At 37.9% G+C, this 23,910-nt stretch overlaps 1 long non-coding RNA gene across 1 annotated transcript in view; it reads right to left on the bottom strand.

Moving 5' to 3' along the window:
• Window positions 1-9,137: 9,137 nt before the first annotated feature.
• Window positions 9,138-23,910, bottom strand: part of LOC135330626 (uncharacterized) — a 546,609-nt gene continuing 531,836 nt past the window's right edge. The window contains exon 4 of the long non-coding RNA XR_010392610.1: window positions 9,138-9,192. This is a non-coding gene — a long non-coding RNA (uncharacterized LOC135330626). The remainder of the gene's footprint in view (window positions 9,193-23,910) is intronic.

The following is a 23,910-nucleotide window of genomic DNA, read 5'->3' as shown; positions in this document are numbered from 1 at the left end:
TCAGTCCATGACTGATCACCTAGCCAATCACGCTTTTAAAAGCTGAGTAGACTTAAGGCAAAGTGGGGGGGGGGGGAAGTCATCACAAGTCTAAAGAGCCATATCTGCTCTGTGAACTCAGAAACATAAAAATTTTGTTTTACATTTTTCTGGCCATTGCTCAAGATCTCCTGAGTACTGTTTTTGCTCAGGAAAAGTTTACAGTACAATTTCATTTGTTTCAAAATAGATCTTTGTAACTAGAAACACGATAATGCTAATTTATCAGCTGATTCATTAAGGGTTTTTCACGGGTCATCTACTTAAAAAGCGTTACAGCACTTTTAGTGGCCCACAGTTCCTAAAGAATAAAGGCCTGAAATGACCATCTGGTCATCAAGTCCAGTCCCCTGTGATGGCAGGGAACCATTTAGGGAATCAAACTGTGGTCCGTTGCACGTATATACCCAAACACCACTCAGCCCAGAGCTTCCTAAAAATCACAGCTATAAAGTGCTATAGAAAAGGAGCTGGAGGGCTGTGAATGTGGGGATGGAAGTCAGCATTTTGCTGTGCTACTGAGCCAAGTTTTTCCCCTTTTCTCACTGTGAAGCACTTTCTGTTAGACTGTCACAAACACTAGCATAAATGGCTGTATTTCTGGGAGCTTCACAGCTCATATAACTTCTCATATGGAACTGCTGATTTAAAGTTGTGTGATGCTTTTAACTATACAAAGTTTCAGAGCTGTTAAATTTGATCCTCTAAAAAAGCAGCCACATATGTTTCAATTTCGTTCATGTCTCACAAAAACCAGATTGACATTAAAATCCATTTTATTTAGGTTGCTGTGATAACCCCAAATAACCCTAAATTCCTTCTGTTCATATTTACTCATATTCCTGGCTTTGGAAACTCTTTATCCTTGCAATGCCTTTATTTTCTATGTTAGTGAAGTCATTTTAGTATCTACTACCTGATGCATATCTGTTTATTATTTTTTGACAAATAGTATGATAGACACGAAGAGAGGCATTCATGATTATTCTTTTCTCTTAGACAATTACACGTGTCCTTTCTACTCGGTCATTTATCAAAACAATTCCAATCATTATTGTTACAAATTGAAATTTCCTCCTTCCTAAAGAGCTGAAAAACATGCCTTTGGCAGGTTTGACAATGGTTTCATTTGAATTTCTGCTTTAAAGGACCAATAAAAGCATTTTTTAGTATCTGGGTAAATTGGTCTTTCATACCCACAATAGGACAATTTCTTTTTGATTAGCTGGAAATAAGTGGTATAAAGGTGAGGGAAAGCTTTTTCTTTTGATAGCAAGTATGCACCCTCCTGGCTGTTCTCAATTACAGTTTTGCTTTGACATAACACTGCATTTTCCTCGTAATTCATGACTAAACATCTTACTGCTGTATCTTTAGCTGATACACACTCGTAAAAAGTAATCAAAGAGTGATATCTCATTTTCTAACATGACCAGTGTGCCCCTACCTCAATGCTGAAGGACTGTTGCTCTCCTGTTCTACTTGCGTTGGTGTTACGTTTTGAAAATGATCATCATAATAAAAGATCAAGGATGAAAATCCATAACAACACCAGTTTGTTCTAAGAGCCTTTGAATTAGATGAAAAACGTGGCTAGCAATAGATTAGTGCCTCACCTATGGACCACTTTTTAAATAACAGCTTAAATTATTGTCACTTCTTTTAATCTGCTTGTGTGAATTTCTAGAAAGGACTCTATAAATGAGAGTTTATTTCCTTACATGAAGATGTGAGCGAGGTTTGACTAAAAGTGTCAATAAATGTATTGCCATGTTCAGACATTTGAAAATAACAGAAATACAGAATTATCTGTAGGAATAGATAAGGAACATTTATATGTAATGAATGATTACATTTATACAGAGTATTAGTCCTTCACCCTGATAGTAATGTCCTGAGTATATTATCTGCACATCCCACCTCACACGACAGCATTTTTCAATTGATTTCAATAGCTGATCAATTAGTTAAAAACAGGCAATGGATAGATAGGGATAGGTCAGATTGGGATGACCTATGCCTTGTACCTAGGATGTCCTCCCTAGGACATCCTTACCTAGAAGGGGATCACTCAGCCATCAGAAATGACAGTATTTTCCTGCTTCTCTTGAAGCGTTAGTGAAGTCTACTGGACCAAAGACTACATCATAACTGATTTTTCCTAGAAACACTGTTAGACCTGTATTGCAGAAGTGTCCTCTATCCTATTCTCCAAGGCAACAAAAATACCCAGTTTCCCTAACAAGAAATATTCATTTCTTGCCTTGAGAAAATATTGGTGTCTTGACAGAGTGGAATTAGCTGCAGTTCACCACTCTTGACCATCCTCAACAATCCCTGCAACAAGACTTTACAAGCAGCAAGACTCAGATAAAGAAGCTTCCTCATCATAGGACCTTCAGTAGGGCTCTTACTACAAGTCTCCTCATTCAAAATGCATTCATTATAGACCTATATGCAGTATAATTATAAATGGAAAAAAGAATGGTAGATGATTATCTTCCCAGCTGAAGTTAATTCAGGTTACCTGTTACTCTTCACTCCAGAGTTAGAAAAGTAGTAGTTCTTTTCAGAGCACTGGCACAAAACAATTGTTTATCTGCCTGTATGATTAAATAAAAATCCCTTACATATGTTGTCTGTTTTGTCAGATGTCTCCCTTTAAACAAGCCTCTTCTCTTTATGAGTGTGGACACTGATCCAATATCTAATAACTTGCCCTTCTTTCCCATGTCGTCACTCCTACTTGCAGCTGGATCGATTGACTCCTTTGTAAAGGATGCATTCATTCCAATTTTTTTTGTTTACTATATTTTATTGCATTTGGTGTGGACCAACACTATTATGCATAGAACAAGGAGGGTCATATTTTGACTTTTATTTTAAAGGATTTAATCAAAGAATTTATCCTCAACACCAAATACTATGCCAACCGCACCTCTTAATTAACAAAAATAGTGTATTGTAATTAATAAAACATCCTAGAGTTATAAATCATTTAATGACTTACAGATTAAAGATCAGCCAGCCCCAAAGAGAAGTGGATGTGGAGAAACACGTGAAAGGTTTAGTAAGAGGTAATGTTTTTCACATACATGGAATAAATTTGAATTTAATCCCTCTGAGAGGTAGAAGTGCCACCACCACAGGAGAACTACGTTGTCTGGGTGAAATGGATGGATAACCACTGTATACCTTACAGGAACCATGGATTTCAAAGTGGCTTCCAAATGACTTCTGTTTGTTGGAAGTTTCAGAAAAGGAAAGGTCTGAAGAAGCTGGATAGCTGGAATACCTTTTGTGAACAGACCTGTGGACAATATTTATATTCAACTCTTTTTTTTTTTTTTTCAATGTAAAAGTAATATTTATTTCCTTTTAGAATCCTGCTTCATCTGAGTTTCAGTCAAAACCTACTGTTGCCATTGGAAGTTTTGAATTTTCACTTATGGACTTATAGAAGGCATATGGATCATCCTGGTACCCCTAAATTCATTCCATCTAATTTAAGGCAGCTGAGGTGTCCATATCTGGAGCCTAGTCACAAAATTCTATAAAGTTTTATTTTTATTTTTTATTTTTTTGGTAAAGCCACATTTCTAGGCAATCCTAAAAACAGATGCAAGTCCCCGAGAGACTTATAGAAGATCGTGAAAGAGATGATATATTAAACTAAATCTTTTCTCTGCTACTACAAGCCAGTTCAAAGGAAGACATTCTTCAATTAATATAGAACAACACAGTGGCAATTAAAGAATATCAGAAAAGAAAGAAGTTAAGCTCTTGAAAGAAGAAAGGATTTTTTTTCAGTTATTTGCTCAAATTAGCAATATTTTGCATGATACAGCATTAACTATCAACAAAATTGAGGGCATTTCAAGAGAAGAATTGAAGGAGGATGGGGATGTAGCCACATCTTCAAAACTTGGGATGACTGCATTTGGGAGCCAATTTTCTCTGCTAAGTCCAAACAGAACAGAAAAGCTGAGATTTTCCTTAGCAGAATGACTCTAAATATTTACTTTAAGAGACAAGACCTCCTGTTTAATCAACAAGGAAAGAAAAGTGTCTTATTTAGGGTTTCTCTGAACCCACCTTTACTGATCTTCATAATAAAAGTCAGGATGTCTACATGTTAAACTTAGACTCTCAGAATCACACCATTTTTTAGGTACTGAAGCTCCAAAATTAGAAGCAAAGATGCTACCATAAACAGGGAGAACTTAGACCAGATCTTATACTTAGACACCTAAGGCTACTTCTGCACTGAGGATTGTGGCACAGTAGGAACAGGTTATATTCTGCACATAGCACAGGCACTATAATAACACATCTTCTGTTTTAATTTTATGTGGCTGGAACCCAGTCCAGGCTTTCTATGACTGTGTCACAAAACAAACAACGGGGCAAGGGGAGACACCTGGGAGACTCCTTTCAAGAGTTCGGCCTGATATGAAATAAAACCAGGATTTCTCATTTCTAGTTCACTGTAGTTTAATCAGAAACTAAAGATTCACCCCAAATAAAACTGGCTTGACTTTCAGAAATGTTAAATATCCAATGGAAATCCACCCAGGGGAAGTTCAGCAGTCTTCAAGGTCAGGCCAGGTCAGATGAGGGCTCTTTATCACCAGTGTAATTCATTTGGATTTGAAAGTTTTGCCTTTGCCATAAAAGGGTGATTACATTTGATAATAAAAAGTCCAAATCCTGTCCTGAAAGATGATTGGCAAATTCATGAATAGGGAGATAAGGAAGTTTGATGTCTTCTTTCTGGTTCATTTCAGATAATTTCATAATTCCACTCAATGTATTAATCCTAGGGCTAGAGTTTACAGGTCGGCTCTTGTTAGCTCTGATTTTGGGTACATTCTGATATGCCGACGGGAAATGGTCTCTTCTCCTGCTCTTTGTGTGAACTTGGGTTTCAGCATGACGAGTCAGCACCTGACTGAGGGCTTTTCCCCTTGCACTGCAGTTTATCTCTCACCTCATCCCAAAGCCCAGTGAGCTACTTGATTTTATCTGAGTGGAAGTACCAACCACTAAGAAGCAGCTAGCAACAACTCTTGTCAACGCTAACCCAAAGGTGTAACACGCCACCTCTTTGATGTCATGGTAGTAGAGCGCTAGCACGTCTCAAAAAGCTCAGAATAAGGAATGATACAGTTAGGAGTAAGCCTTTAATAATCAGGGATGAGTTAGAATTCAAATCCAGAGTCTGGAGCAGGTTAGGTGTAAGTGTGGTTACACGCAGATCTGGATGAGCTGCAGAATAAGCGACCTACCCTTCTTGTTCAATTCGGAACATCTTCCACACTACCCCAAGTTACACCAACGATGACAGTGACTATTCTTCCAACATAGGTTCAGTCTTTTGGTGGGGTACAGTTTCCCCTTTAAAAATCTCTAGATGAAATGTAAAAGATCATGCCTCCTGCTCTAAAATAAATAAATATTATATATATATATATTTCATCATAGAAGTGAGCATTCATGCTTAGGTACTGGAATGATGATCTAAGATGTTTATGTTTAAGATGGTTTTCAGCCTGCAATTTTTCCACAAAGTTTACCGCCAGTCCCCAAATGAGCTCAGCTAATAATCAGTGGCTTATTAGAGAGTGTCGAGAAAAAACATGTCTTACCAATTTGCCTACAAGGTCAAAAAAAAAAAAAAAATCCAGCGGGATTTAATATACATACACTGGCTTGATACATTGAAGTACTGCTTTTTTTTTTTTTTTAAACAATCTTAGCAGTTTGATGTGAATATCAATTAAACATGACTGTGTAGTTAAGATTTCCATCTCCAAATGCAGCTGCAGCAAGTAACCGGACCGCTAATCAAAGCAGTGTTATAATTTAGCACTGATGAGGAAAGCAGTAGCCATCAGGAGGGAATGACAGAAACGAGGCAGCTGCTTTCATATCGTTTTCGTGTCCATTTCTTTAATGAGCCTGAGAAGACAATTCCCTGCTGACTATTCATTAATTAATGGAATTTATGAACAGAGAAGAACTATCGGCATGCAAACAAGTAGCAAACAGGTGAGGACGGTCTTCCATTTTCAGGAAATGAACATACTGAAAAAAGGAAGCTTCTGAATAAAGTAAATGGTATGAAAGGGATATTTAAAGTGTTCGGTCCCCAGTTCCTCAGCTGGGCTGCACTGAAGTGTGACTTATGGCTTACTGAGATCTATTATTAAATGCTACTTCTGAAATATCTGCAATCAGATCAGGAGGAAAGGAGGAAGCAAGCCAGGTGATTCAGCAGATGGCTCTTCCCCAATCTGAGGGAATGCCAGCATTTTGCCCTGACTTGATTTTATTAATAAATAGTTGAATCTGGCTAGGAAACAGTGTCTCCTACCACTAGCTTGGTCTCTCCAGGTTACCCGGGTGGCTTGCCCTCTGCTGGGGATGTCTCTGATCTACTCTGAGATGTCTCAAGTGAGTTTTGCCACAGAAGCCAAACACTTTCCCAGACACATTGGTCTTTTGCACAGCCATAAACACCTCTAGGCCAGATTCCAATTCTTCCTCTTTGTTCTGATGAGAAAATGTAAAATAGCTGGACTTAGACACATTTGTGTAGAAGAAAACTGTTTCTGCCCCTGTTTACAGGGGGTGTTTTGTGTAGGAAGTGTGAGGAATACGGTGGGGATCAGCTGTACAAGCGTGAGCTCCTTAAAGACTTGGCATCAGCAGCATATGTCAGAACAGCTGTAAACAGGACGGGCTGAGACAGCATAGGCTGGACATGAAAATGAGACTCCCACCATAAAAGCTTCAAACATCATGGGTTTTTTTGTATTTGTTAGAATGGTCACAATGACAGGGCTCATGCAATATGCCACTCTCAAAAGTCGCTTGCACATAATCTTGCATCTCTTGCATATGTAGTAGCTAAACCTAAGGATTTCATTCTTGACACTGAATAGTGCGCACAAATGGCTCCACATATGTTTGCAGGCTGGGTAGTTATAGCACGTGCTTTTTCTGCTAAGCTTTCTAAATGTCAGAGATGTTGCATATTTTTCTCAGTGGCTCTTACACCAATTGGATGCTGGGGAAACAAGAAAAAGGTCGAGCAATTTGTCCAAGGTCAAAAGCAGTGATTTAATGCAAAATATATCTGACATATCAAAAAAAAATGTGGCATTTAATATGGCAAAATATGGAGCACAAGGAGCATCTCCCCTTTATAGTACAGTGTCTTATACAATATATAGTATCTTTGACAGGGAGGGCAGAGAGGGATTTCTATAACATCTTCAGGTAAATGGGGATGAGGCACAGATAGTAAATACATACAAGACCCTGATGCTATTGTAAGTACATATGACATTAGATTTTAAATGTATTAATTTCTATTAAACAGTCTATTAATTTCATTGCATTGCTCACATCTATTTACATTTTTCTAAAAGTTGCATCTCCTGGAATCCTATGAAAACCTCATCTTTTATTATAAGTTTCTAAACCTCCTGACAGAAAACAAAACCTTTTAAAAATCAACAGAAAAAAAAGAACCAAACAAATCAGAAAGAGAGAAGTAAAAGCCTATTTTAAAGTACTAATTTTTAAAACAGTCTTGGGTTTCTGTCTGATTTCTTTGGTATCTACAGAGGTATCTGCTCAACTCCTAGTCCTGAATACTTGTGACAATACCAGCTTTTAGGGGGAAAGGACTGTCATCTACTGTAGTTACACAGGCTCCTCCGCCTGTGAATTCATTCATTCATTCTGGTTCAAGACTTCAAGATGATTTCAGTATACACATGAAATAATAGAAAAAATCAGAGAAATTAACATTAGCAAGGGAATTGTAGTACTCCCTTTCTCATTGTATTCACAGGGGACCATGCAGGAGAGACTGGAAGCCTGTCTTGCTTCACTGCAAAATATTTCATTGACTTCTAACAGCACACAGCTTTCTTGGCTCAGCCATTTCATTGGTGGGAAGGAACTGCAATGCCCCTTGCGGTTAAAGTATATGCTGCTCATTAGAAACGCACATTCAGAGCAGGACTTTGATTTCTGTATTTCCATGAACAAGAGTGAAAATCTCTACTGCTCATCTCCCTCCATGGCTAGCAGTAGACATCTAAAATCATCTTTAACTCAGCCACCAAAGCAAATATCACCCGTAGGTGGGAATCGGTATATCTTGTAAATGAACTGATGTGAATATTATAGCCCTGGTGTCCATGAGCCTGACTGTGAGGTGCTATGAGAAAAGACAAGTAACACACTTGGTGACCTGCTTGGGTGCTATATTTGTTGGCAGCTGGTGTGCACCAATGTGGTGCACACCAAAGCCCTCTGCCAGGCAGCCAGCCAAATTGTTGCAAAGATTTCCCAAGACCTGAGATGACAAAATGAGCAAAAGTCAGAACTATGATTTCCAGAGGAGCACAGTAGACTTAGGACACAAACCCATATACAACTCAAAGGATGCTGGCATCCAAAGTTATAACCAAAACCATATTAAGGTTGTGAGGGAAGAAAGGAGGGGGATCCTTTTTGAGGGGAACAAGGGAGAGAAAGGAGAAAAAGAAAGAAAATCATTGTTTTTTCACCATTTTCCTTCTTTTTTTCCCATTTAAATTGCTGAACGAATAGCTATTTCATACCTATATGGCCCAGCTGTGCTGAGCACCTTCAATCCAAGTGAAGGCAACACAAACCAAGCAGCCACCAGAACACAATATACATAAAATGGGCTGGCAAATGCAAAAACATCGTCCTTCTCTCTTGTGCATTCAGCAGGCATCAGGCTACAGATGCACCTACACTTTGTGCAGGAGCCATGCAGCTGGCACCCATAAAGATGACTCAGGCTCCTGGAAACAGCTGACCTGATTACACCCAGCAGGCCAAGTTAAAGCATCAAATCAATTGCTTCATCCACCTGTTTGGTTTGACGATGAAATTAGCTTTTTCATTGAACACACCCTGCCCCTGCCTACACAACATTTCCGACGTCATCCCTAAACCATGAATTCTTACCTGATTTTATGCTCAGTTGTATCTCAAAGTTGATGATAAGTGTTTTTAAAATATACATAATCCACATGTAATATTCTTACCTTAATAAAACCAGCAGGATGTCTGAAAAAATTCAGTGAAAATGCAGCTGACTTCCTAGGAAACAAAAAAAAAGAAGAAAAAAAATATATATATATACACATACACACATCAACTAAAGACCGTATTCAAAACTATGAATGTGAAATATATAAATAATGCCAGACTGATGAGAACTTTGTATACGAGCAATACTTCAAAATACACATCTCCTCCTCCTCTTCAGCCTTTGGTTAACTCTGAACATGGATGAACATTTAGATATATTTGCTGCGATTTTCTGGTCCCAGGTATGATCAGCATAAACTTGCCTATATATTGCATCATAAATGTTAGAGGAAATTAATAATGATTGAGATGCTTTCTAATCTTATCTTTTATGAGAGGAGTAATAGGACAACTAATTTCAAAATAAGAGCGAAATTGTGTCTCTGTATTTCTGGAATATCTTTTTTTAGTATTATAGGTTTCTTCATCATTCATGAAGATTATAATTATTTTCCTTTCCTATTTAATGAAGGTCTAAAAGTAATTCAATTAAAAAATCCAAATTCTTTGAAGCTAAAGCAAGAAATGCTATTATTTTCATTTTAAAAGAATAAAAATAATAATGTTATCTTACTCTTCCTGATGTGATTTTAAGACAACCAATAAAAAAATAAATGCATATAACTTCAGGAGTGATGGAAAGATGGAATAGCTGACATTCCTATTCAGGGTTTACTGATGATATAAGAGCTAAGGGAAACCGAATAGAATTTAATGAGAAAAAATAAAGCTTATTAAGAAACACTTCTTCATAAGGTTCATATTGAGCTTGTAAAACTCCAAAACAAGAAGCGGCCACAAAAGTAGTTGGGATATAGTGGCTTTGTGTGGGACTGAACACAAAAGTAAGAATATATGTGCTTTAAGGCCTGCCTCTGTTCCCTGTCAAATTGTTTCTGTTCTGAGCTAAACTATTTATCACTCAAATACTTTGGCCTCTGTGCTTCTACAACGAAGCTGTCAAATGAAGTGTTATTATTAAGGCAGAGTATATTTAATGGTTCAGACACCTGTCCACTAAGCAAAGACCACCAAGAAATCATGTCATGGTTATGACTTTGTCACTAATTGTTCCGGGATGAATGAATTAGCATAAAAGTGAGAAGCTGAATTACCACTGATGTAGCTTCAGTTTTCTTCTGTATATATGCTTTAAAAGACTGGGAGCAGGAGCCCATAAATACACACTGTATTTAAAAAGCAATTGCACTTCCCACCTTTATCACTACAGAATAATCCCTAGGTTACATTACAGATTTTAAAACCCTTTTAGGATTTGTTTTTCATAGTAGCTCAGCTAAAAGCCAAGTATGGAATTTAGTCTAGACCTTCTCCTAATGCTTACCTCTCCCAGAGGGATCTCTCTGTTTTAGACCCAAGTATCTATTTCTCCTTTTGTACCTCATTCGGCTCTATCTTGATTCAGTAATTTAGAAATATCTGTACAGGACCTTCAGGCAGAGTTCAAGACCCCTAGTCAAAGGACTTCTCAGAGGAGACCCTCTGCCTTCCTACATAGGCTCCTCATGCCTGCTTCCCACTTACAGATTTTTTATAAATGCACTAAAGCAAAATTAAGGCACTGACTTTTGCCAGCTGTACCATGGAGAAACAGCACATAAAATGAACAGGAGCAAACCAGAGAAGGACATTAGAGATCCAGCTGGAATCTATAAATATCCTGAGGAGGTAAGCTGTGGGGAAAGTACAACCATTAGGTTTTCTGAAAGCTACAGTGTGATGTGACCTTCACCAGGGAAGTTCCTCCAGTTATATTAACTGCAGGTGGAGGCAGGACCAAGGCTGGTGTATTTAGAACAGATGTCCATGGCAGACTGAAGCTCTAAATTTTTTGTTTTAGGGAGAAAAGGCTGGGTTCACCCTGCCCATCTTAAGAAATATATATTTGAAAATATATTTTCTATATTTTATCTGAAGTTGAACACATTTGTTTTGCTCTTTAATTTTTATATTTTTGCATTTTTAGTTTCTAAAGAAAGATAGGAAGTTGTCAGACAAACAAGTAAACAAGCCTTTTTTTCTGTTTGTTCTTTTTTTGATTTTTTTTGTTATTAGAATTGTAAAACCTGTGTTCCATTCATTCAGACTGGGGGATCAGCAGCTGTTTTATATATGAAATCTTCAAACTATTTGTCTGATATTTTTAACAGAAAAAAAAAATATAATTTAGTGTTTGTATCCATATCTAATCCTAGATTACAGAGCTAACTAGTAAGAGATGAGAAATAGTCTAATGAATCTCCCAACTCTGCAGTTTTATATTCTGTGAGTAAATAATCAGGTCCTTTAAACTCAACATTAGCTTATGCTCTAGTATAAAGTTCAGAATAAACTCTAGTTATCCCCTCCGTTTCATTAACATTAGCCAGGTTACAATATTAAAATGACAATGACAAAATAAATTCTGAAGTCATATGGCCCGTTTGAATTATTTTTTTGGATCAGAGGCAGGTTTAGGAGCCTGCATATCTGTGTATTCCTGGTCTGTGCAATGGGGAAAACCCGTTTCCACTTAGTCTCCTCTTCTTTGTGGCTGTAAGGAAGGGCCTAGTCCTAGCCAGCCAAGCTGATATCTATCCCTGTCGCTCCATGACATATATTTATACACGTTTATGCATTTTTTAACTGATACATATTTATATCTAGGAGGCCTGTAGGTCCTAGTACTTACTGTAGCTTTATACTCATGCACATTTATTGATTTCAGTTGCATTTACTCCTGGATCACCTTGGTGTTACTGGGAGGAGAGTCATGATCACAGTTTTTATGAGGTTTTGGGATCATTTCAAATGAATTTGAAGCAAAACACTGCTTTAGGCAATTTGGCATAATTTATGCCAGATATTATTATTTTACTTTATTTTCCATCTATTACAAATGCAGACAACTTACTGGAGATGTTGGTTCTTGTGGAGAAAACAAACAAACAAACAAAAAAACCCATAAATTCCATGGAGTAACAAACCATTTTAAGTGGCTGTAAATTTGAGAAGCTCATAAATATGCCTGATTTCAACACTAGATTTACTCTATTTTTAATTTTCCAACAGATTGGCCATAGTTTTAAAGGTTTCATCTGAAGCCGTCTGGTCTATTTAAAGGGCACAGTGTACTTAACTATTCAAAAGGCACTTGATCCCGTGAATGCACTTTGCTAGTAATAGGATAGTCATTTTCCAGGCCAGTAAAAAGCTATTACTCACTGGAACACAAACAGATTGTGAGAGGGAATGCTCATACTGATGGCTGGCAGTCTGACAGAGGGAAATGGGAAATATGGCCCTTTCCTGAATTAAGTTGCATTGACTCTATCTGTTCCAAACATTTGACTCAACTCCTTTCTTCTCATGATACTTATGACAATAATAGGATAACAGATTTATGTCATGAAGGCACTGACCTTTGTCAGAGGGAACATTTTGACAGGGAAAGATGTGATATGCTGTTACACTCCATAATTTTGACAATGACTGACAGTGTGACAGTATGTCAACATGGAAAAGCTTATGGTTATGTTTTTACATTGTCATCCTTGGATTAACTCCTGGTTTTTAGAGTCTTTTTATAATATAAACCTCATCTGATGAAATTGCTAGGTGGAGCCAAGTCATGCTGCTAGGAAGCCTTGCAAAGGGGCCAATTTCTGGTATCGGGGTGAGCATATATCTAAAAAGTTGGGAATGACTGGGTGAACATGGGTGCACACAGCGATTCCTTTCCAATGAAGAATTACTGCATGGAATTGGAATATTCAGGACATAATAAATATATAGAAACAATTGTTTTTCTTTGTCTTCAGGACTGGTGGGTAGAGACAATTCATCACCATGGTAGCAAAGAATCTCATTGTTCAGAAAAAAACCATATAACCAGATGGATGAATATGAAAAAGAAACAGAGGCACAGTGATTGTTCAAAGATAGAGTACAAATGTTTAGTGACCTTTCTGGAATTAGAAGTGGTTTCTCCCAACCTACAGTTCAGCAGTCAGACCATTGGTTTGCCCTGCCTCTGTTTGTCATGTCTGCATAATGACCCTGTATTTATGTGGGGATAACAGAATAGCTATGTGACATAGGATGCAATGTTCAACTCTTTTTTCGTCTAGCATGAAGGATGTCCTTACTGCTCTGCAGTGCAAACAAAATTGACAGCCTCTGCCCTGGAGGATCATATTTTGCAAACTCTTACATGTGAGTAATTTCATTCACTTGGAGTTTATTTCTGTTCCCAGTGAAATCAATGGTGAAATTCCCAGTTACTTCACTGGAGTAGCATCAAGACCCAGAATATTAGCATTGACTTATGTGAGAGCTCTCAGAGAACAAATCAAGCTGGAATACCATCAAACCAATGAAAACATGTTTCCTGTCTTTCACCTTCCATGATTTAGGTATAAAATTGCCTAGATGTAGCATCACTTTTCATTCAACTCTCTGAGTGACATATAATGAGGTTTCATTGTTCACTATGACACTTTGACAAATGTTGTGTTACTATTGCTCTTAAGAATGACTATACAAAACATCTCCACTCTGGAAGCATTTCACATGGCGTAGTGAGAACCCAAATGAATAATGCATGAAATATAAGAAGGGAAGCAAATGCTAACTAATTTCAAAATGGGTCAAAATCATGACAATTTAGTTGGTGACAAGTGAAGTCATTTTTTTCTAAAATATTAACCAACTGTGTCCCTTCTGTTAGATTGATTTTCAGAGCAGAAAAGGTCATTTTCTAGGCAGATGGGGAATTTCCCAAGCAGAGGGGAATTCAGTTTCTACATGCCAGATATAATGAGAACCAATAAATTAGGCAAAGCTCCTGTTTACCTAAGATGAAATATTGATGGCCAAGCCCACGAGAATGCTAATGTCTACATTCATCTTTTTTTTTCAAGTCTTGAAATTTAGAGCACAGTAGCACATGTTTTGATAGATCTATATATCATAGATACAGTAACATTAGAAAAGATACCAGTGGCAGAATACAAATATAATGTAACTGAATAATTTCAGTTCCTTCCACACAAATTTCAATTTCAGCTGCTAAAACAAACTGGGATCTAAAATAGAATGGTGGATGAACTATATGGCTTGAAGTATTGATAAAAGATTAGAAGATCTTTTCACTTTTATAATACTAGTGACTGGAAGCTGGTACACAAGCTATGTGACATGATCTGGTGGTCTCCATCCAGTTCCCAGATTGTGACACCATATGGCTCCTTCATTTGGCAGCATAATCCAGGCACAAGGATTGTAACAAATCTTTCAAGACAGAAAGCTACCATATGACTGGAAAACCACAAGTTTAATAGCTTGAGGGAACAAAAGTGATCCAAATAACTAAAGATTTTTAATTCCAAATTCTGGAGAATACATTTTGAAGGACAGAGTAATTAAAACCACATAGTATGTGGGAAAGGGGTCAAAATACAATACCCAAAATACAATACCAACAGAACATTATGTTACACGAATCTGGTATTTTTTGGTGAAAAAGCATTGATCCTCTGAGACAAATGAAAATGGCATGTAACTCATCTATGTAAACTTTAGTAAAACATTTTGCATAGTTTCATGCAAGAAATATTTTGTTATACCTGTGAAGATTGGGACAAATACAAACATCCATTGGAGAAGATGTGAATCCCAGAGGACAGAAACTGAGGACTGTCAGGGACAATGTGAAACAGAGAAGAGTGCAAAAGGATAACACAACAAGAGAGGCTTGAAAATGCAGGCCCATCTCAAGCGCCTGTACGCATACACACGTGGCATGGGATATTAGACAGGAAGGTTTTCTGAAAGTTTGTGTGCAGTTGCAGAGCCACGAAATCATTGGTGGGACAGCTTGAAAAACTGGAGCACAGAGATGGAGTACAGTGAAGGATGGATACAGGGATGGATGCACGAATGGAGCTCTGCAATGGAACAAGCCTGCTGAGACCTTATGGGTCAGGGTTAGAGGGGAGGTCACAAGAAAGAAGGACATTGTAGTAGGCATCTTCTAGAGACTGCCTAATCAAAAAGAGGAAAGGGATGAAGCTTCCTTGAAATGTCTTGGTCCTTGGTTCTCATGGAAGACTTTAATCATCCCAATATTTGCTAGGAGGGCAACACAGAAGGGCACAAGCAATCCCGAAAATTTCTGGATTTTTTTGACACAGGTGTTGGATGGGCTGAATGGAGGAGTTTTAACTGCACACAAATGCATGTGGCATGGGAAACCAACAGGATATGGATCTGTTGTTCATGAATGTAATACTCATGAATGCCATTCAGGGATTTGATAGTCAGTTGCAGCATTGGTTGCAGTGACCTGGAAATGGTAGTATTTCAAATTCTGAGAGGACAGAAAAAGGTGAGTAGCAGAATAAAGACCCTAGGCTTCAGAAGATCAGATTCACATATATTCAGAAACCTGCTAGGTAGGATCCCATGGGAGACTGCCCTGAAGGGCAAAGTTGCCCAGGAATCCTGTTGGATCTTCAAGGGCACCCTCCTCAAAGCACAAGACCAGCTCATCCTGATGTGCAGGAAGTCAAGAGATGTAGCAGAAAGCCAGCATGGATGAACAGGGAAATTCTGACTGAGTTCAAACACAAAAAGTAAGAACACAGAAAATGGAAGAAGGGATGGACTACATCAAAGGATTATAGGGACATCTCCTGAGTGTGCAGGGATGGAATTAGGAAAGCTGCAACTTAGCTGGAGTTCAAACTACCAAGGGATACAAAGGAAATGAGGAGAGCTTCTGTAAGTACACAAGCAGCAAGAGGAAGATCAAGGAAATTGTTGTCTCATGAAGAATTGTTGGGAACACAGTGGTAAAAAATACAAAAAAGACTGAAGCACTTAGCACTTTCTTTACTCAGCCTTTTTTGGTAAGTCTTCTCTCAGGGTTCCCAGGTCTCTGTACCTAAAAGTAGAATTTGAGGAAAGGGTACTATGGTGGACCATCATACCACGTAATGCTTTAGCAAACTGGACATATATAAGGACATGGCAACAATTTTGATACATCCAAGTGTACTGAAGGAGATGATGTCATTTTGAGGGTCTTCTCTGCCATTTCCAAAAGGACACAACAATTACAGAAGTGGGTCGAGTGACTGGAAAAAAGCAATGTTAGTTGCATTCACTTTTATGATGAGAGTGATTGAGCACTGCGACAAGTTGCTCAGAGAAGCTGTGGCATCCTTATCCTTGGAGAGGACCCCTGAGCATCCCTGAGCAACCTGCTCTAACTGCAAGGCTGGTCCTGTGGAGGACCTGTTGGACTAGACAATCTCATAAGGCCGTTCCAACCCAAATTGCTCTGTGATTCTTTGACTTTAAGTGAAGGCAAAGAACAGATCAATGGATAATGAACTGTAGCAGCCTCACAGAAAATCTTTCCCAGCAGAAGGAAGCTACCAGTAAAATTTTCTTAATTTATTTTCCATGGAATTCTTGGTAGAATAATAACTGGAAGTTGCACTCTGTGCACTGTGACTTTCAAACTTGCATGCCAACCATTTTGGCTTGAACCTCATTCTGAAACATTCAGCCATTCAGTCAGTCCTAAAGTGGAAAATTCGTTTCTATCTATCTAATTTATTGAGAGGGGAAAGAAAAAAAAAACAAGCAGGTAACTGTTGAGAAAACAATTTGCAAGTAGTTTTGAATCAGATGTACCACAGTGGGATATAAGCTATTTCGATCCAAATCGTTGGCTCTCAGTACAATTCCTTTGCACCGATCTGTTATCTTAATGCTGAGCTAGTAAGACTCCTGGGAATTCTCCTTCTGTAAGGGAAATCCTAGCTGCCAGAGAAAGCAAGCATAGCTGGCTTTGCTCCAGGGTACTGAAGAAAAGGCCATTGCCAGGGCAGGGGTAGGGAGCTAAAATAGTTCTTTACAATGGATACTGTTTTTGACAGTAATTAAGTCTATCACCTCTCCATATGAGGACTGATGTATGTTGACTAACGAGGCTCCTAAAAATAGACATACCTTCCCCATAGTTTGGAATAAAATTGTCATCCCTTTTTTTGTTTTTCAAAAAAAGCTCAGAATTATTGATTCTTGGAAGCATTTAAATGTATTTAAATATTTTTTTAAATATATTAAAATTATAAAATAATGCTAAAGAAAAAAAGCTACAGTACAGACATCACACATATATAGGCATCATTTCTTCTGAGAGTTACAGTGTTCTCCACATCAATAACTGAAATGTGAGTCTGGATTCTGATATTTCTTATACCTCTATAAATCCAAAGTAGCATGATTATTAAAGAAATTATTGTGAATCTTTACTCAGTTTTCTGAAACCAGAATTTAACCCATACATTTCCCATCTCCCTTCATTTTTTAATAGCAAGAGATAACTAACCATAGCACATATGAAACAATACAATCACACATTTAAAGCATATTCCCTTTAAAAGTGCAGCCTTCTAACGATTCAGGACTGCATTTCCCAAAACCTATGAAAGAATTAATTTGCTCAGACTATGAAAGACATCAAAACTGTATCAGCTATGCATTTGTATTTTCTTAGGACACTACTGGATCCTAGAGAAGCCTGTGCTGCTAATAAATTTTATTTATGAGTAGTGTCAGGCTATAAAACACTGCACAGTTTTCAGTACAGCCCAGAGACTGAAATGTCTTTCTCTGCCATTCGTATTTAGTCTAGTTCTGGATTCCAGATGAAATTCCAGACAGGAAGATTTGTGCAATGTGCAAAGAGAGCATTACTCCACTGTACAACAAAGTCCATTAATTTTGAATACTGCTATCAATTGCACTACATGGCATGGTGATAACTACGTTATTACCTTTATAAAAGTTCCTTACCTGATATTGAAGGCCTCATTTTTACTCTTTGGATACTTTGTGCAGTTTTGTACATGCACATGGGTAGGCAGAAATCTCAAACGCATGTGAATGTGTGTAAAATATCCATATGAATGTTTGTTACATCTTTAGTATGCTATTAGAATGTTCACGTAGTCGAATTAGAGATCTCTCTTTTCTGGTTTGTTTTGCTTTGTTTTTGGTTACTTTTAAAGTCACAAATTAAATTATCCACAAACAGAAACTAGTAAAATTAAATGTCCTCAATAAAAAGTAAAATCAGCTATTCCTTTTCCATCCCATTTTGGTAGATTAAAATGATCAGACTAGGGATCTAAGTAGACATCCTGGCTCCATTGGATAGTTCAGTTTTATGGAGTCAAAGTTTGGTTTTTTTCATTTTGAGAGGAGAGAGTTACATTGTCTAGATTCAGGTACCTCCGGTATCTATCCTAAATTATGAAATGAGAACTAGATTCTTCTTAAGAGAGTTTAGGCATGTAAGCGTCTAAGACAGGAGGCTATTTGCTTTAGGGTCATTGCATAGCTGGTGAAAGATCCCTCTAGAATGCATCTCATTTTGCTGTATTTAAGTTAGCCCCTGCTCTGAATCACCATCTGAAGGAGACTGGTTTCTTTCTGTTTTCTGTGTATGTTTCCCACACCAGTTTTCTACTTGATTTCCTAGGACACTAATTTCCTGCCTAATGGCACTGGACTTAATTTGATCAACAGTTAACAACAGGCATTATGGCAGCCCAGTATAAACAGTTTCTTGGTGCCCAGCTCTCACTGAGCTGCAAACCTGTTACCCGAATCTGCTCGGTGGGATCTCAACAAACTGGAGATACCAGTTGGCAGAAGCCTCATGAAGTTCAACCACAGCAAATGCGAACTCCTGCAACTGGGATAGAATAACACACAAGGGGGTATCCAACTGGCTAGAAAGCATCTTTGCAGAAAAGGACCTTGGTGCCCCACCGGACAACAAATCACACATCAGTATCTGCAGTGTGCTGTTACAGCAGCCAAGGCTAAGCACACACTGAGCTGTATCAGCAAAACAGTAGCCACTGGGCTGAGGGAAGCAGTAGCTTCACCTCTGCTCAGCTCTCGTGAGAACACATCTGGAGTGCTGTGTCTAGTTTTGGGATCCCCAGTAATGAGAGCATGAGAGCAGTCAGGCACAGGAAAAGGGACCCAGAGATGCTATGAAATCTCCAGCCTTGTAGGTATGCAGAACTTGGCTGAAAAAAAGTCCTGAGAAACCTGATCTAAGTTTGAAGTTAGCCCTGCTTTTAGTGGTGGGCTATACCACAGAAACCCCAGAGGTTGTTTCAATCAAAATCATTCTGTGATTCTAAACTTTTAAAATTCCCTTAAATTCTCCATATATTTTAAGGGCTTACATGAAGAGTTGCCTCCAGGGGTTCTGCAATTATTTTTTGATAGAAATACCAATATTTAGTTGTTAAAAAATTCCAGAGCATCATTCCTCCCTTCCCTATACACCCATATTTTGCTCATTATTATGCCACAGTTTCTGGTTCAAGTTTGTATTTGCAAAGCTAGACGCCCCTCTGAAAATACGGCTATATATAATCAAATCCACACAATACATAGGCAGTAATTAACCATAGATTTCTACTCCACTTGTAAATAAGACAGAATTGTTAGAGCTGGAAATAATCAATGATTATATGATCTAATCAATCTCTTGCCTTGTTTCTTCTTGGATTATCTCCAAGAGAAGCTAAAGACATGTAAATGAAAAAAAAAGATATTTTTTTATTATAGAAACTCATTAAGACATTAGTCTCTCTATGGGTGGTCAAACACTTTCAACAGAATCTTTTTTTTAGTTGAGAAATGTGGTTGTCAGATGTTTAACTCCAGTGCCTGCTTTCCATGCATCTTTTTGATTTGTTTTTAGAAGGCAAAATTCTGAAAAGTTAATTTTTTCACATGAAAAACTGAGTACTTACAGGGAATACTTTTTGCAGACTAACATTCTGACTTCTATGTAATAATTTATTCTTTTTTGTTTGTTCGTCTACAGTGGTGCATGCTTTTCTGCCGGTCTCATCTCCGGTGATGTACCAGAACCAAGGAGCCCTCATCTTATCATGAAGCGAGGTAGTAACGCACAGTGGACCAGGAAGGTGACTACAGAATGGGAGTCTTCATGTTTGCTCATGATTCTTTGGTTTCTTTTGACAGACTGAGCTACTTCATGAATGCCTGAAGTAAATCCTCAATGATACTTCACAGCTTAGCCTGGATGCAGATTGAATGTCCTTCATTTTGTCTTCTCACCCCTTAGGTGTTATCTTATTTTGCAAGCAAGTTCATTTTTTAGTTCAATAATAAAGATCAACACAGTCTCTATTAATACATGTGTGAAGATACACTGCTTTTAAAAGTAACACAAAGTATGATTATAAGTTTTCTTTTTTATAAAACACACTACTGCAATAGTATCTGTGATGTTTCTTCAAAACAATCAATAGTCAATGAAAAAATGAAAACAAAACACAAGCAAGCATACATGAAAACAATGAAATTAAAGGGGTCTCTGGGTTATGTGTTGCACTTCGTTAAAGTCAAGCAATTTCATATATATTGCAGGGAGCAACATTTATTCAGTGCATGTAACTCGTCTGTCCAATGCCTCCTCTAGGAAAAACAGTGGTAGAATTAAGGCATGCATTTAACTGTTCCTTTTGTTTTATTGCTCCTCTTCCCTCCATACAATCAAAAGAAAAAAAAAAGCCTTTTTCCTACCAAAGATGATCCTGATTAAAAATTTAAAAATGGATGTGTATTTTGGATAATAAAGAAATCATCTCTTACTCAAATTGTGAAGTGAACTGCTGCTTTTATATATAGAGTATGTGTGAGCCGTGCTGTTGCAATTGACTTATTTAACTGTGCTTAGGAAAGATGCTACATGAAAGTCACATGGTATAAATCTAATGTCAGGCAATGCTGACATATTTAGTCTGATGAGGGAGAGGAAAACAAACTACTGGCAAACTCTCAGAGCAGATGGCCTTTTGCCTCCCACATGTCAAGCTTCTTGTACACCAACTGTCATGGTGTCATTTGTCTGTGTTAGTAGGACCCTAGGTTAAGTAAAAATTAGGTTAAGAAAAGAGACTTTTCTAGGTGAATTACTTCCTAAAGCTGTGATGACATCCTTGGGGTCATTTATAGATTTATTATCCATCTTGTAGGTTACAGCTTCCAAATCACTTACAGAAGAAGCTGGGGCCAAAAATCCCCTCACGCACTCTGTGCTCTGTAAGCACAAACAGCTGATATCTAAATATTTCATTGGCATGCAATTGTAGACTATATTTTTCCTTGATGCAGCCTAAATGTGCAGTCATATGTATGTATGAACATAAGAAAGCACACAAAACTATTTCCATGAAGGAGAAATTTGAACCTGCAAGCCATGGTGGGTAAGCCTATGTGATAATTTCACTCAAGTTAATTAATTAGGCAGTAAATTCAGAAGGGATAATGGGAGTGGAGCATCAGTGGTTAACCTTGGCTAGTTTAAAATCCTACATTGGGTCATGGAGGTAAGGAAAAGTATGGAACAGAAAATTAAAGACTTTTTCTTTCTGTTTGAATACAACATTTTGTTCTGATTTTGTTTGTCTTTTCTCCTTCAGCTTTGACGGTCTCAGCTCCAGGCTTTGTAGTGGATTGAGCTCTGGTACAGTAAAATAAAGATAAGGTTAAAAAAAGTTGAGTTCTTTTAGTGTAAATATATATATATATATAAAACTACCCTAGGAATGAGTAGTGCTCCCCGTCCTCAGGCTCTCAACATTCTTTGCACATTGGGTTCAAATGTCCAAAAATACTCCCTGCCTAAGCTTTGATTTTTAAAGCATCTTTACTGCTGCTGTGCTGATACTGCATCTACAGTCGCAGGATCTGATGCCTTCTGGTAGCTAAACAAAATGACTTACAGCTATCACATGCAGTTCATTCGCTCATCTTCTTCCAGGAGAGGCACACGGCATTCTTTTTAAACTCTTTTTCCCTTAAATTTTTATTGGGGATTTTTGGAACGTGTTTTTGCTTTTATGCTTATTTTTGTTGACTTCTATAACATGAAATGATTGGCTTCAGCCAAAACTCTCTCTTGCCTTAGTTTGTTCTAAAAATGTCTGCAAAATCTTTTTGTCCCTCTGGGACGCCAGACTCTTCCACTCTCCAAAATAAGGGAAATGCAAAATATAAACATATAACAGCCCTATCTGAATTCCTCAGTAGATGCTTAACTAGTCCAATGAACAACTCTATTCCTTGGGAAATCTGTTAGCTTGGGTGGTGTCTACACAACAGCTAAAGTAGCATAGCAGTCCTTCAACCTTGCTCAGTTTTTCTCATAACCTTGCAAAAGTGTGATCCCTCCTGGCTCACATCTTCAGGCAACCCAAAGAAACCACCAGTCCCCGACTGCTTTTTACAGTTTTTTTATAGTTTGCCTACCTGTGCTCGAACTATGTCTTCATTTGCAGTGTAGGCATACACTTACTGTCCTACTAGCAGCCCTTTCTGCATTACTAGCAGTACACACGACTATAGAATAACGTTTTGCAAAGAGATCAACTGACATGGACAGGGCAATTCAGTAGGAGGGGAGAAATCAACTGCAGATAAAAATATGTTCAAGTGACAACAGAGGAGTCATCTGGCAGAAGAATCTGTGATTTAAAACTGGCTTTCTAGCCACTGAAGATAAACTGTGATACAATATCTGCAGGATATTGGCTGGGGATCTGTGGTGCAGAGACAGCAGGTTATTACTCTGAATTACAATAATTATAGCATTAAATTTGCTTCCCACTTCTGTTTGCTGTAGCTATGTATCTTTTCTTCATGCCATTAAAACTCTGAGGTAGGAACTCCTTTTTTTTTCCTTAGAACTGGGTAAAAAAATTCTCAGTGCATAGGATACTGATATCCAAATGCAATTGCCAGATGCTAGCACAATATGAACAACTATAAACCTGCTGATAATTGTGCAAATAGTAGTGAACAATCTTGGCTCAGTTAGATACAGTATTAGACGTTCATCTGCAGATTCCTCAAATTCATTATACCTCTCTGTTTTTAACATAGACCGGTAAAAGTTGTCTTATTTTATGTACTAGTTGCACAGTCAACAAGATTACCAAGTACCAGGAAAAAGTTGTGCTGGGGCAGCACAACCCCTCGTGTGAAGTTAGACAGCACTGTGCAAGAGTGCCCCAGGGATGCGTTTAAGGGTCATCAAGAGTAGCACACACACAGAACTGAACCGTATTACTCATGACTTTTCCCTTCTACGTGTAGGCCCACAATTACTTCCCCTTGTTTTATATTCTGTATTATGTGGAATGACATCATTAAGCAGGCTTACAATTACTGCTGGAAATGGTAAACTGTCAGAGATAAAGTAGATTGCTGTCTTCTCACAATAAAGGTTTCATCATTCAGTGTTAAAGGCTCCAAATTATCCGCAAAGCAAGGAAATTCTGGCAGTGATAATTTATAAAAGCACTGTGCTAAGGAAGCAAGGTAGAGAAAGTCTGTTCAGTCCTTCAAAGTCCCAAGGCATTTGAGGTTTTCCTCAACTCGTGTTTTCCTGGCCCCATTCTGTTATCGAATTGGCAAAAAAAAGCTCACTTATTTCATGAACTGATTCAGTTAAATGAGACACTATAAAGAGTGCAGATGATGGCTCAGGCTATTCCCAAGAATACTAATTTTACATCACTGTCCCTTCTCCTCCAGCTTTGCTTCTCAGCAGTCTCCATACTGTCAAGAATATATCCCAAGCAAAATAAAAAT

The sequence above is a fragment of the Dromaius novaehollandiae genome, chromosome 1 (assembly GCF_036370855.1).
Source record: "Dromaius novaehollandiae isolate bDroNov1 chromosome 1, bDroNov1.hap1, whole genome shotgun sequence".
Lineage (NCBI taxonomy): Eukaryota > Metazoa > Chordata > Aves > Casuariiformes > Dromaiidae > Dromaius > Dromaius novaehollandiae.
This window is presented reverse-complemented; position numbering and strand designations above follow the sequence as displayed.